General features: G+C 33.2%; 1 long non-coding RNA gene across 1 annotated transcript; it reads right to left on the reverse strand.

Annotated features, from left to right (window-relative positions):
- Positions 1 to 6603: 6603 nt before the first annotated feature.
- On the reverse strand, positions 6604 to 13093 carry LOC127879819 (uncharacterized). The gene is made up of 3 exons (XR_008049249.1): positions 13037 to 13093; positions 12464 to 12577; positions 6604 to 6806 (listed from the first exon to the last, which is right to left on the reverse strand). It is a non-coding gene; the product is annotated as an uncharacterized LOC127879819 (long non-coding RNA).
- Between the last annotated feature and the right edge of the window lie 1061 nt (positions 13094 to 14154).

A 14154-nucleotide genomic window follows, 5' to 3' on the forward strand; every position in this document is an offset into this window, starting at 1 on the left:
GAAGATTAAAAAATGTATTACTAAAACACATAAAAAATACAAATTATACTCATGAACTTAATGAAGAGCTTGAAAACTGTATAGATCTCATGTCAAATTAATTAATTATGCTGTAATAGCTTGCATAGTGAGTACTGTGTAGTGACTTGCATGGTATGTAATGGCTTGCATAGTGTGTACTGTGTAGTGACTTGTATAGTGTGTACTGGCTTGTTGCATAGTGAGTACTGTGTAGTGACTTGCATAGTGTGTACTAGCTTGCATAGTGTGTACTGTGTAGTGACTTGCATGTGTGTACAAACACTCAAGCCACTAGAGCCTGCATTGTCATGGGTTATCACTTTGGGAGCCAACAATTAAAGCCTCTATAACGCTCACAGTCAATGAAAATTTTGTAAAGTATTTCGTAAAATAAAGTAAACACCTTAAAAATCAGTGTTCCTTATAGCAATAGCCACAATTTCAATGCTGGATGTGGTATGATAACATATATTTTGTAGATACAAAATGCTCGTTTTTATTTATTTGTGACACAATTAATTCCATGTTATTAAATCGAATTAAATATGTAAAACAAGAATAAAAACGCGCATTTTGTATCTACAAACATCTATTTTATCAGACCACGTCTGGCGTTGAAATTTTGGCAATTTCCATAAGATACAATGATTTTTAATTGTTTAGCTTTATTTTACGAAATATTGAACAAAATTTTCCTTCATTTTGAGTAGTAATGTTTCTTTAAGCATTGACAAATATAACAATGTAATTTCATGTATTTCATAAAGAAAGCAAGTTGAAAGATCCCCCAAAAGGGCAGTAAATGAAACCAGTAGATAAGAATTACTAGTAGCATATACTACACCTACAGAGCATTTTAGGTCAATTTAGTATAACCCTTAATTCTTAAAACTAAGTTAGTATCAAACAATAATCTAGTATTTCAGGAAGTGTTATGCCAGTGATTTTATTATCTTTTTTAAAGTGATTATCAAATTAGAATTGAGTACTTACTTTATAACTGCATTTCTTGTATAAACAGAATGATGAGAGGGGAACGCTACCTTAGATTGGGTAGAGTTTTTCATCAGATACAGTGACATAAATAAAATTAACCAAATAAAGTAAATAAACATATTTCAATTTAAAATTGAATAAAAGTTCAGAACAATCATTGCTTTCAAATGAACAATAAGCTTGTTTTAAAGCAACGATTAGTTTTCATCTGAACATACAAGTTAAATTGACAGTTGGTTTAAAGTACATAACCCTAATAAACGATGGAAGAAATCTGCATCAGTACTTGTTTATTTATTGCTTATGGAAGCACTTTTTTTGTCATTCAATGCTTTCGTGTCTGCTTTCAAGTTTTATTGTCATTTTAATCTGATTATTTTGCAAATAACTGATAGGAAAGATCAAATGTACATACTTTAATAAACCAGATATGTTTACAATGCTACTAGCACTGTCTTTTAAAAATGCCTACAGGTTTTATCGCTATGAATTAGAACAGGAAAAACTATTTCTTTACATTCACATTATCGACTTTCTGAACAATGTAACAAGAGATAAAAATCTAGTTTCAAGCTCTTTATTGTTAGTTATCTTTATTAAGACAGCTTCCGATTTTCTTGCACTCATATTTGCTGTGCTCTTATTTGTTGCAACACAGTAAATATGGCTCGAGGATTGATACGGACAGGATTTTGTCAATTATTACAGATCAAACTGCTTAACGTGACTAATTGTTAAGTTTTGATATCAATCTAATTTATTTTTTTATAAGAGTTGTAAGCGAATAAAATTGATTGCTTGCTCAAAAACACAGTTTTGTAGCTAAATGCAACATGCGTCATATTACACAATGCCATGAAAAATAATCTACAGGGTTTAAATACTTACCTTTCCGTTTTTTAAACTTCAAGTAGGCAATGGACTGGTCTCACGCCTGGCTTGGATACTATAACGTCACAGCTTTTCGAACTGCAGTTTAAAAATAACAATACTGTTTGGATTTCAAAACATGTTTCAAATTAAATAGCGACATTTCATTTATATATTTACTGTATTATTATATATTATGCCCTGACAAGCTGTGTTGGAAGGCATAGGCTATTTTGTAATTTATATGTATAATCCCAGTAATGTGTTTGTACATGTACTATTTAGTTTATATATTAGAGCACAAAATACACATTAGGCATATTTTTATTTTCCTTGAAAACAAGATGCTGTGCTCACTGCCCACACAGGCTTATTGCTCGTGTAGGATAACCCATTTCTAATATTTTAAGTACAAACTATGTTAAGGCCAAAGTGAGGTTGGCTTATATGCGTCATTAGGCCATTATTTGACTAAAATTGGATATCATTAGTATTTCTCCAGACGCAATAATAGTTGATGAACAACTTTTCAACTCAGCAATTATTTTTTCTACAAAAGGCAGTTTTAAATTGTAACCCTATTTTAAAAAACACACAATCAAAGTAAGCAAAATTCATGTCAAGATTTCACATTTTAGGAATTATTGCAAAACAAAAAGAAATGGAAAGCCCTATCAAATATCGATACATATTTAAATTGCTCTAATTGCTTATTGATTGCTCAGCACACACAAAACCATAGTGTCAAATTTAAGTCAAGTTAAAGTATTCTATATTAGATCTTTATTTAAGCAACAATCGTTTATAATATTCTAAGCGAAATATGTTATATTATACATTGAAAATATTTATATGTGCTTTATTATTTGCCAAAATTCAATTTTGATAATCATTTGGATTTTTATGCTATTGTATGCACTATGGGATAATGCAAATTGGTGTTTTTTGATTATCAGGACCAGTACATGCATATTCAGTATCAAACAAGTGGGCTTTGAGGGTAGCCAGTCCTGTGGACCGTCCCCTCCCAACAGTAAAGGTCAATCCCTGCGCTAGACCATCCTATGGACGGATTTACTGATGGCCAACACAATCATTATATGTGTCCTGCATCAAGATGTCAGAGGCATAAAAAAACTCTGTATAAATAAAACTGTAACTTTTAATGACTTAACTTTGTTTGCTACCTATCAGCAGTGTGCGAAATTCGCACTAGCCTGAAGGGTTTTGGCTAGTGAAAATCCATTCGGGCTAGTGGGAACAATTTAAACATTTATATAGTCGGGCTACTAAGAAATTTTACTTTTTATATATGTAAGAATTTGGGCTAATACTTTAAAATCTGAATTTCGCACACTGTATCAGTATATGAAACATAGCAGCAAATATGACACAACAACTTAAATTTCCTTCTCACAAAATGACTAGAAGACTTTGATCACATTACAACTGCAATGCATTGTAGTTAGTTCAGTTTTAGATAATCAATATTTTATGTATAAAGGTTTGCTTAAGTGGCATCTCTATAAAACCTTCAACAGGGTATATCTATTGCTGTAATTCAATAGCATGAGATGATCCTTAAAATGACTGCCAAAATAAATGAAATACCGTATTTTTCGGGGTATAAGTCGCGACTTTTTTACAGGCAAAAGTAACATGCGTCGTATGCCCCGGAGCGTCTTATGTATGTACAAAATCGATTTTTCTAAAGTCAGAATGTGAATTTTTTAAGTCAGAATTGCATAAATCCGCGAGTTTGATAACCCTTGCCGGTAATTTGTTTCGCTGTTTTTTTTGTAACACAATTTTATTTTACACATAGTTGATTACACACTACTAACGATACTATTGGGGTACTATACAGTACCGTAACGTAAATTAAACACCGCAACAAAAAAAGTAGTCGTCTGCTAAATTTATTTTACGAGCTAACCTTACGATTTTTACAACAATTTGAAACAAAAAATAATAGAGTACGACAAACAAACACAATATCAATGAGAAGCAGAGTATACAACAATAAGTATACAATAAGATACGGCACAATACCATACATGCCATAATTTTCAGACCGATTCCGGGACAAATATTGTGCTAAATTTTCCGAGACATATGCCGATTTTCCGGGACATGTATACAAATAGCGATATATGAAGTCATACATGTATTTTTGGTACATTTTTTCGCGATATCCAATTAGTTAAATTACTTATGTAACTTACCTGGAATAAACAAATTTAACATCCATTTAAGATCAATGCACAAAAAAAAACAACATTATTTAAACAAGAAGAATAAATTATAAATAACATCGTAAATTGCTATTAAACAATTGACAAATTAAACATTTCTACATCCGTTACTAGATACAAGCCACGTGTTTTGCGTGTTTGAAAAGAGCACATGTATATAAACATGAGATAGTTCAGTGCTGATTTAATTTTTAGTCACTGTATACACTTAAAACGTGGACTGCGTGTAACATGGGTGATGAATTCAGACGTTGTCATGGGTGGCGCGCGCTGTGTAAGCTATGACGTCAAACTGTTACAACTTACATTGTATGCACTGAGCGTAAAGTCGACAATACAAATTCACATCATTTATTCGCCATGGTCGTCGACATCGGAGAATCCGTCAGCGATGTCCCCAGTGTGCATTACAAGCGTTTATTGGTATGCCTAGAATACCACATGTCTGCAAACCTGAGATCTCAAATACCCTTTAACCATCTGCGATAGATGAACGAACATAATCTCTCCATGGGAGACGATGTCCCCAGTGTGGATTAATAGCGTTTATTGGTAAGCCTGGTACGACACACGTCTGCACACTTAAATTAAGATTATCACGATAAGAATATTAGCCCTTCTCATAACAGGCCTCATTTTAATATTCATCATAAAAATGCTCGTGTTACCAATTAAAGAATGCCAGTATACTTTATGCTACAAAAGTTTTGCAAACAATACACATTAAAACAAACAAACATCGCTATACTATTTTAATAAAAAGGTACATTTATTTTTTATGAAACAGCAAATGCTGCATATATAGCCAAAATGCAGTTTATTACACAATAATTGTTTTTTATTTTGTTTTGTTGTATTATCAAATGCGCTTATTTAAATTCGTATTTCCAATTTTATTGCTAACACCACGTTTACGCTAGTCACATCTATAGCTCATGTACTTTTCTTTGTTCTGGTAGAAAGCGCGCGAAAATTACCGTGGGTGTATACATTGTTGAAGAAAAACTGTGTAGCGAAGAGAATGCTGTATCTTTGACGTTACGCTCATTTAGGTAGTTTATTATTGAAACAGAAAATGTTCTGTGTACTGATTTACAGGAAAATCTGGTCAAGACTTGATTGAATTTTGGTATTTGTGAAAACATGATCAGCAGTGTTTACACTGCGATGTTTTGACAAAACGATACAAATGTGCGAATGCAACGGCTTGCGGATAGGGTCAAATATTACCGGTAATACATTGTTCTGAATGACGTTTTTGTTTAAATAAATACGTTCAAATAAATTTAATGGAAAAAATATATCAATACAATGAGCATGTGAGAGAACAAATGCCAGCATCGTTTTTAAGATGAATTTCTATCTGAAATAAAACACGAAAGAGGATTAAACATTTAATGGATAAACGTGTGACTGCATTTTTGGGAATATTTAATGATGATTTATGTGCGTCGTTTACGCCGGAGCGTCTTATGTATGGACAAAAATAAAATAATGTAAAAAAACGGGGATGCGTCTTACATTCCGGTGCGACATATAACCCGAAAAATACGGTAATGTTATGTACACATACTTTCCTATCAAACAGTATGGAATGACCAATGGAAATCTGTTGCCATCTTCTTCAGTTCGTGTCTATTATCTCGATCTTCTCAGTAATCGAGAATTGTTTATGTTTGCGTGTGACAGTATTATGCGTATCCATTTTTGCGATGTATTTCGTGTACAGAGACAGAATGACCAGTTGCGAAATTTAACGACTTATAGTACAGTAAACTGCCATTATAACCTATGCAGGGACACTAATTAGTTATTTCTTAAATATTAAAAACAACCCCGGCTGTGTGCAAACAACACTGTCACTAATCGACTGTTTTCATGCTTCATTGCATGCCATAGTAGGCCGCATTACCGGTCTGCGATAAATGGGCGTTACAATGTACTTCAAACAATCTTGGTAGAGTTCCAACAGACGATGCTTCATGCCAAATATCTATTAAAGTCTTAAACCTTGCAGTTTTAGAGAGATTTTTTTTCCTTTCGGTTGGCATGCAATTCTTTGAAAAACTTTCACTCTTGGCAATTTACATCAAGACTGGCCCATCGATTTAGTAGGAGATGTCATTTAAGTAAAAATGTTGACACACGACCCCCCTAGACGGAAAAAGACAGGTCATAATAGCATAGATGAGCTAAAAAATAACAGGTTTTTTTTTTAATTGGGAATTTTGGGGTACGAATTGAGAAAAACTAGGCATATTTGGCATTGGGAAAGGGTCCGACTATCGGACCCATGAAGGCAGTAGAAACAGGCCTCAGGCAATTAATCAGGAAGTTAGAGGACAGCCAATTTTGGGACAGACGGATCATCTAGTAGTGGGGGTGTAAAAAGGGCCATTTAGAGGAAACATTTCTTTATTAATAAGTACCTTTTTCCTCCATGGATATGGTCCTGCACCATAATTATACACAACTTCTTCTGTGCACGAGAGATGACACTGGCACAGTCACCTGTAGCGTCTGTCCAGTGGCAGAATGTCACGGAGGGCAACAACATACAAGCTTGGTAGACCCTCCTCCTCAAAGCACTGCACTTTGCAATTGGGGTGTGTGGAGTCATTTACAAGCCTTCCAAAACTGCCATCTTCTGTAGTTTCATCAAACCTAATAGAAAGAGAAATAAACAATAAAAGATTTGTAAAAGTTAATCAATATTATACATATTTAACCATATAGTATATAAAATTTTATAAATATTTTATATTTATATGCAAGTCACTACAGTGGCACATACACTATGTAAGTCATGAAATTGGCATACACACTAGGTGAGTCACTAAACTGGCATAAAACTATGGAAGTTACTACATGCACATTGGCATACACACTATGCAAGTCACTACAGTGGCACATACACTATGTAAGTCATGAAATTGGCATACGAACTAGGCGAGTAACTACAGTGGCACACACACTATGTAAGTCATGAAAAAACACTAGGTGAGTCACTACACTGGCATACAAACTAAGCTAGTTACTTCATTGGCATACAAACTATGCAAGTCCCTAAAGTGGCTTACACACTATGTTAGTCATGAAATTGGCATACACACTAGGCGAGTCACTACACTGGCATACAAACTAAGCCAGTCACTTTTGTTTATACTACATTTATATTGCGCCATTTTCATACTCGATATGTGCGTTCAAAGGCGCTTTACATTTTTGCCCTGATCACTGGGTCATAAGTCGTCCGTTAACATCTTGGCGCAGTATGCAGCCACTGCACATTGGCTTATTTCCCTCACAGGTACCCATTTATACACCTGGGTGGAGAGGAGCAGATGTGGGATAAATTTCTTGCTCAAGGAAATTTCAGTGGTCAGGGCGGGATTCGAACCCGGGACATCTCGATCCCTAAGCCAGCGTCCTACCATTAGACCACTGCTCCTTCTAGTTACTTCATTGGCATACAAAATATGCAAGTCACTACAGTGGCACACACACTATGTAACTAAGTCATGAAATTTGCATACACGATAGGAACGTCACTACGCTGGCATACAAACTATGGACTTAATAAGTTATAACATTTGCATAAAAACTATGCAAGTCACTACAGCGGCAGACACACTAGGCATGTCATGTAATTGGAATACACACTAGGCAAGTCACTACACTGTCATACAAATTAAGTTAGTTACTACGTTGGCAAACAAACTATGCAAGTCACTACAGCTTACAAACTACTCCTATAAATATATATCGACCTCATATTGTTGAACGTCCATTTACAATAGCATCGTTTCAACAAGTTAAGAAAAGTAGGAAGCTTTAACAGCTGCAAACAGTGCAGATGATCATGCAAGAGTTACTTAATATAAAATATAAACATTATTTTACTAGTTGCATTACAATAAAGTTAATAAAAACTTACAAGTAATGCTATTCCAGATCTAAAAACACTATCATTGTTCCATTCCGATTGTACCGTATGGCACTGTGTCAATTGAAAGTTGCATTGTTTAACGTCATTGGTCGGTTATAAATAACTTGTTTCTCTATACATAGGATTATACGAAGGACTTGACGAAATTAATACCAGGAATGCCTAATTGATTTTTGGTTGCAACTTTAATCTTGCCATGTGTGTAATTAATATTATCATGTGTGTTTATTAATATTATTAATTATATTATACTTATTTTTGTATTTCATTTAGAAATATATTGTGTAGACCTGTTAACTAACTGATTTTAGCAAAACATAAGGGCCTGCAGACAGAGAACTGCTATAATATTTTTGTTCAAAGTAGTTCTATAATTGAGAGTAACAGATAAATACAATTTGTGTGTTATGTTGTTTTTTTTCTCAAAATGTATACAAAAAGTTATATTCTAATATAATTCTCACACTTCTTTTAAGGAGCTATCGTAATTCAAGTAGGCGCGGTTGATGATGGGAATGTTCTGGCGCTGGGGCAGCTAAAGTTTTACGTTTGTTTATTTTACTAATACTAATTTTATGTATAAGCAAAGATTAAACAAGAAAAACTGAAATTAACTTGAAATCAATTTATTTTTATTATTTTAATTATTTTGACTATGCCTACGAACATGAATTGATCGGAAACATTTGAATGTAAGCCGATTCTTCATATGAGCCAATTTTGCAGAAAGTAGATCGTCAACATAGTCCGCCTGTAAAGTGTTGTTTAGAAACATACAAGTATTTATGTTTGGCATAAGTGTTAATTTTAGAGATAGTTGCTATAACAAATTACACAAGACAGGTCCTTGCAAGACATTGCACTGTATCAGAATCATGTACAATAAAGAACAGGCAAAATGATAAATTAAATAGGTCTAATATATAACAACATTTAATATCAATTCATTTGGTTCTTCAAAGTTAAACTTTATTACCACTTGCATTCCATTGTCATCATTTTATATTAATATTAAAAAGCGCTCAATTGTATACAGCATCATATCTTTTTTAATCAATTCAACCTAAATAACACTCTTGCAAAAGCGAACTATTGATTCCACCCACAAAACATCCATATTCAGTACTAGGTAAAATAGTGTAGAGCAAACAATATCATTTCTGGAAAGTTTATCAAGTTTGGGTGAAACAATTCATCATTATATCACGTTTCTATAAATTACTGTTTCCTATATGGAAAATATTCGTATTAGTATAACATAAATGCTGGACTGTGCAAGAAAATATGGAGCAAAGTAGCCTACGCTCTAATGTGCTATTATAGACAATTTGAAGAATGATGTTACGCGCACCTGCTATTTTCTGACTACGCCCACTAGTGGGAAAAAGGCAGTTGGCTTTACGCTGATCTATAGATTATGTTGAAAATAACTGTAATTTCCGCAATTATTTAACTCATCAAAACACAGTGAAACTCAATTATATTAATAATTATTTATAATAAATAACTTTAATAAAAAACGTAAGATTGTATTTTTGTTTTCGCTAATAAAGCATTTGAAGTTATGAAATCAACTTGTTCAACATAAATATACACAAACAATATTTAGGTGACAACTACTTGTACAAACAAGTTAACACCGTTTGATTATCATTGGTTTATCATTTAAAGTTGTTTCAGCATATATATGGTTCTAAAATAAACTAAATGGACTAAGCAATTAATCCAACATGTATAAAAAACATTTCTTATTAGATTGCATTCTTTGATTTTTACGATAAATTGAATATTGAAACCTTACCAAGTCTGGACAAAATTTAAAAGCACAAATGGAAAGTGGCTGTCTACTTTAAAATAATTTGCATGTGTTCACAAGCGTCGACACTCGTGATTTCAACATGTAAACTGTGGTATAATTGGCCCTTTGTTTGACATATACTTACTATTAACACGGGTGTCATAAACTTTAGTGACCCAAAGTGCCCGCCCCCAACAGGTGGCGAATGTCTGTCCAGTAATTAAACAAGATTAATAATGCTTTCATCTTGAACCTTAAAAAAAGCATGCAGTTGTGTCATTTTTTATCTCTTTCTTCATCTTAATAAATACATTTTATAATATAGAAGAAACAATAGACAATAAATTGTTGCATATAAATAAAAAAATTTATAATACTAATCCAATAAAATGGTGGTTCAGTAAACATAAATGTTTGAATGCAATCAGCGAATGCTCGCACTTTTAATCATTATCAACTGCATCATCACCATAATCATCCCCATCATCACTTGTATAGTATAGATAACCTGTATCTTTCTATTTTTTTTTAAAGGGATGACCTTGTAAGCATGTTATATTACGATTATTTTAGTATCAAAATGTCATTATGTGGTGAACAATGTTTAATAATGAATTAGATCAAAAACTATTTATCCTTAATACAAACATTGGAAGCTCATCGTACATCAGTGGCATATATTTTGATCAAATAAATTATGAAATCATTGCTAAATATGTATATATGCGTACTACAATGAACAAAAACACAATATATATACCTTTTTATTTATGTATTTGTCCATTGAAGGATAAAATAGTTTTATATTGATGCAATTATTTTAAATTGATATTATGAATCATTTGTAGGTTCATTTTACTCTCCAATTTACCACCTACATTTGTGTATTACAAATACATACAGAACTACAGGTAACGAGGTTAATTCATTAAAATGATTCCAACAACTGCTCCAATATTAATTCAAAAAAATTATAACTTTTTTTCCCAATAAAATACTTTTATTTCTGTCACAAAACATTTGACAGAGCTTCCAAGTTGAAGACCAATGGACGGTGAACCTCAATCATTTACAAATGTAGGCTTATTATTACAAAAAATAACAATACAATTATTCCAAAGCCGATGTTGGTGTGGTGTCATATAGTTCTTAAATTCATTTATTGTGTTAAAGTATTCATTTTAGAAGTTCTTTCTCATTTTCTGATAAAAACATGACTTACTGCATATATTTTCCATAGCCTCAGGGTACCGATTCTCGAACGGAACCAATTCTCGAACGATTTTTATAAATTATAAAATTTACACACGGTGGAATAGTTGAATTTCAAGGACCACAATGGAAATAAGGGATATTACTCTTTTTTGTGTAATCCTTGGCGTTAGTGTGCATGCCATAGTGCATTCTATGCATGTACTTTTCAATTATGATTGTTTTTACTTCATATTGTTTTATGTACATGTTGTTTCGATGCATTGTGAGTATGTATGCTATCTCCGAAATAAATCTATCTATCTATCTAATTTGAAATCGGGTCCTATTTAAGTAAGTCCAATATGAATACATTCTATTTGCAAACTTCCATTTTGACAGCCTCTTATAACCACAACTGCAGACAAAGATTCATTGAACCAAGTAAGAGTTTAATATTTAACACGAAAATGCTACAAGCTGAAGTTGTAAAGACAACTAAATCACCCAGAATTCCTGATTATTCTCGGCATCACTCTGTCCAGCTGTGGAGGATTGTTTGCGGAACTTCTCTTGTAACTCGGTGAGTACAATATTATTTTAAAGGCTTAGGTTGCAATCAACTAAGTTGTTTTATGATCAATTCGTACTGAAGCCAACTCGTAACTCGGTACCATTCAACCACATTTATAACTCGGTACCATTCAACAACATTTATTGAGAATCATTATACTGATAAATATAGTACATCTATTTAGATTTAATTTTCTCTCTCTCATTTAGACAAACGACACGAAAAAATTCAAATAAATGCTCAGTCTGTGCTCTACAAGCAGTAGTTAGAGAAGTCAAAAAAGGAAAATGTTTGTCCAAAGTATCAATTAGTATTAATCTTTTGATTAAATGAACAAAATATATTTGTAATGATTATCCACGTCAGTTGCAATGTAAATGAATTTATTTTACCAGTTTATGTGTGTTGCAAATGTCTGATGGCTTGCATGAGTGAGCGTTCGATAATTGGTTCCGAATCGGTTGCAAAATGTAAACATAACCAACTTCATTTGACCAACGGTAAGGTCGAGTTATTAATACTTGTTTTCTTAACATTTTATAGTTTCAGAAAGAGAAGTCTTTTACATGAAATATCAGCTTAAAACTTGAAACAGTTTGACAAATTAAATAAAATCTGTAAAAAATTCGAGAATTGGTACCCTGAGGCTATCAGTAATCAGCGCTTTTGCCATAGCCCAACCAGTAACTGCGCATGCAAGAAAAATACAGATTGTAAGCAATAACAATCAACTCGTCTATATAACGATCAACTTGTCTATATGATGAATCAGCATACAATTAAATGCTTCCCTTCATTGATGCACATACCTTTTTCTTCATCCTGTTTTAGAAACAGATCTGTCCCACTTATCGCCTAAAGTTCTTGAAATTCTTTCTTTGAGGTCTCATTGCAGACATGATGTCATCACATGGAAGAAGAACCTGACGGAAAAAATTTAAGTTACCTATTGCACAAAACATTTAGCTTTTTAGGCCTGCAACAAATTTGTTCAGCATCTGTACAATGTACAATGCTGTAGGGTACGAGCTTAAGTTAGAATAGGTACGAACTGACCAGTTACCGATTATGATTCACAAAACAACAATCAATGAAATCGTATTTCGCAAATACTAATGAAAATTGAATACTTTTTCTGTTTCCAATAACGTTGCCATTGAGTTAATTTCCACATCACCTAAAACTTGTAAAAGGTTAGCTTTGAAAATGTTTATTTTGATGCAAGCAAGGACGAATGACATTTGTTAGTAAAATCGTATCTGTTTATATACGAAAATAAGCAGTTTAACCGACAACGTGCGCTTTATTTCATACAAGAAGATCATTTATTATTTAACCGCCTAATATCGCATTTAAAATTAACGTATTCAGCATACAAATACCTTAAATTGTATTTCCCATCTGAATCACGGTCTTGGAGGACATTTTGGAAAACGCGCGCATGCGCACAATTACTGGAGCAAAATGTGTGCGACATAAAAATGGCAACATCGCGCAAGAGTGTACGGCAACACACAATCGCGAATAAAAACCGCCAAGTCAATTCCATGGTAAAAATACATTTTTTAAAAAGTTAATGTCAAATTTAGCCCAAAAAAGCAAAATGTCAAAGTCACTACCAGGTTGTGTGTAGTGGGTTGCCAATATGTAGTGGGTTGTTTGGTGTGTAACGATAGACCGGTAGTGGGTTTCCACCATTTACAAACACACACACACACACACACACACACACACACACACACACACACACACACACACACACACACACACACACACACACACACATACACACACACACACACACACACACACACACACACACACACACACACACACACACACACACGTATTGAACATACATATTGAGCACTACTATGCTGCAACCATCCGCTTTTTCATTTATCTCGTATGATGTTGTGTTGTTTATCAAAGCTCATTTTATTTTTCAACATCTCATTTTGCTTTCCAATTACCATTTTTCTAGTTTGTTATGCTTTTTTCTCAGTCCTGTCCAATTCATTTATTAAGGCTATGTCGCTGCCAACTTATCTTGTTCTACAGCCTGGTTGGTTTAAACCCCCTGTATTGTTAACATTACTACCCAATGGGTAATGACGTTACTCAATACAGAATGGCTGTTGGAATTTTTAATTCAAGTGTAAGGATTTGTCGTCATAAGTATACTATCAATTATGATTTTAATTATGTATTGATTACATTTTTGTTGAGTCTTCAAAGATTATCGCAGTTAACAACGTACAAATACCTAAATTCGTTGTTAGCATGTGCGATTATTGTTGTATGCGCTGATATTATTTGTTTTATTTTACTTCTGTCCGGTGATGTCGAACCTAATCCAGGCCCTTATAACGGTACCTTGGATCTACTTCACCTTAACATAAGATCGTTGCGCAACAAACTTGAATTTATCAAAGATAATTTACTTAATTTTGACATAATGTGTTTTACGGAAACCCATTTAACCGAGGTTATCACCGAC

This window comes from Dreissena polymorpha, chromosome 4 (assembly GCF_020536995.1).
Source record: "Dreissena polymorpha isolate Duluth1 chromosome 4, UMN_Dpol_1.0, whole genome shotgun sequence".
NCBI classification, from domain to species: Eukaryota; Metazoa; Mollusca; class Bivalvia; order Myida; family Dreissenidae; genus Dreissena; species Dreissena polymorpha.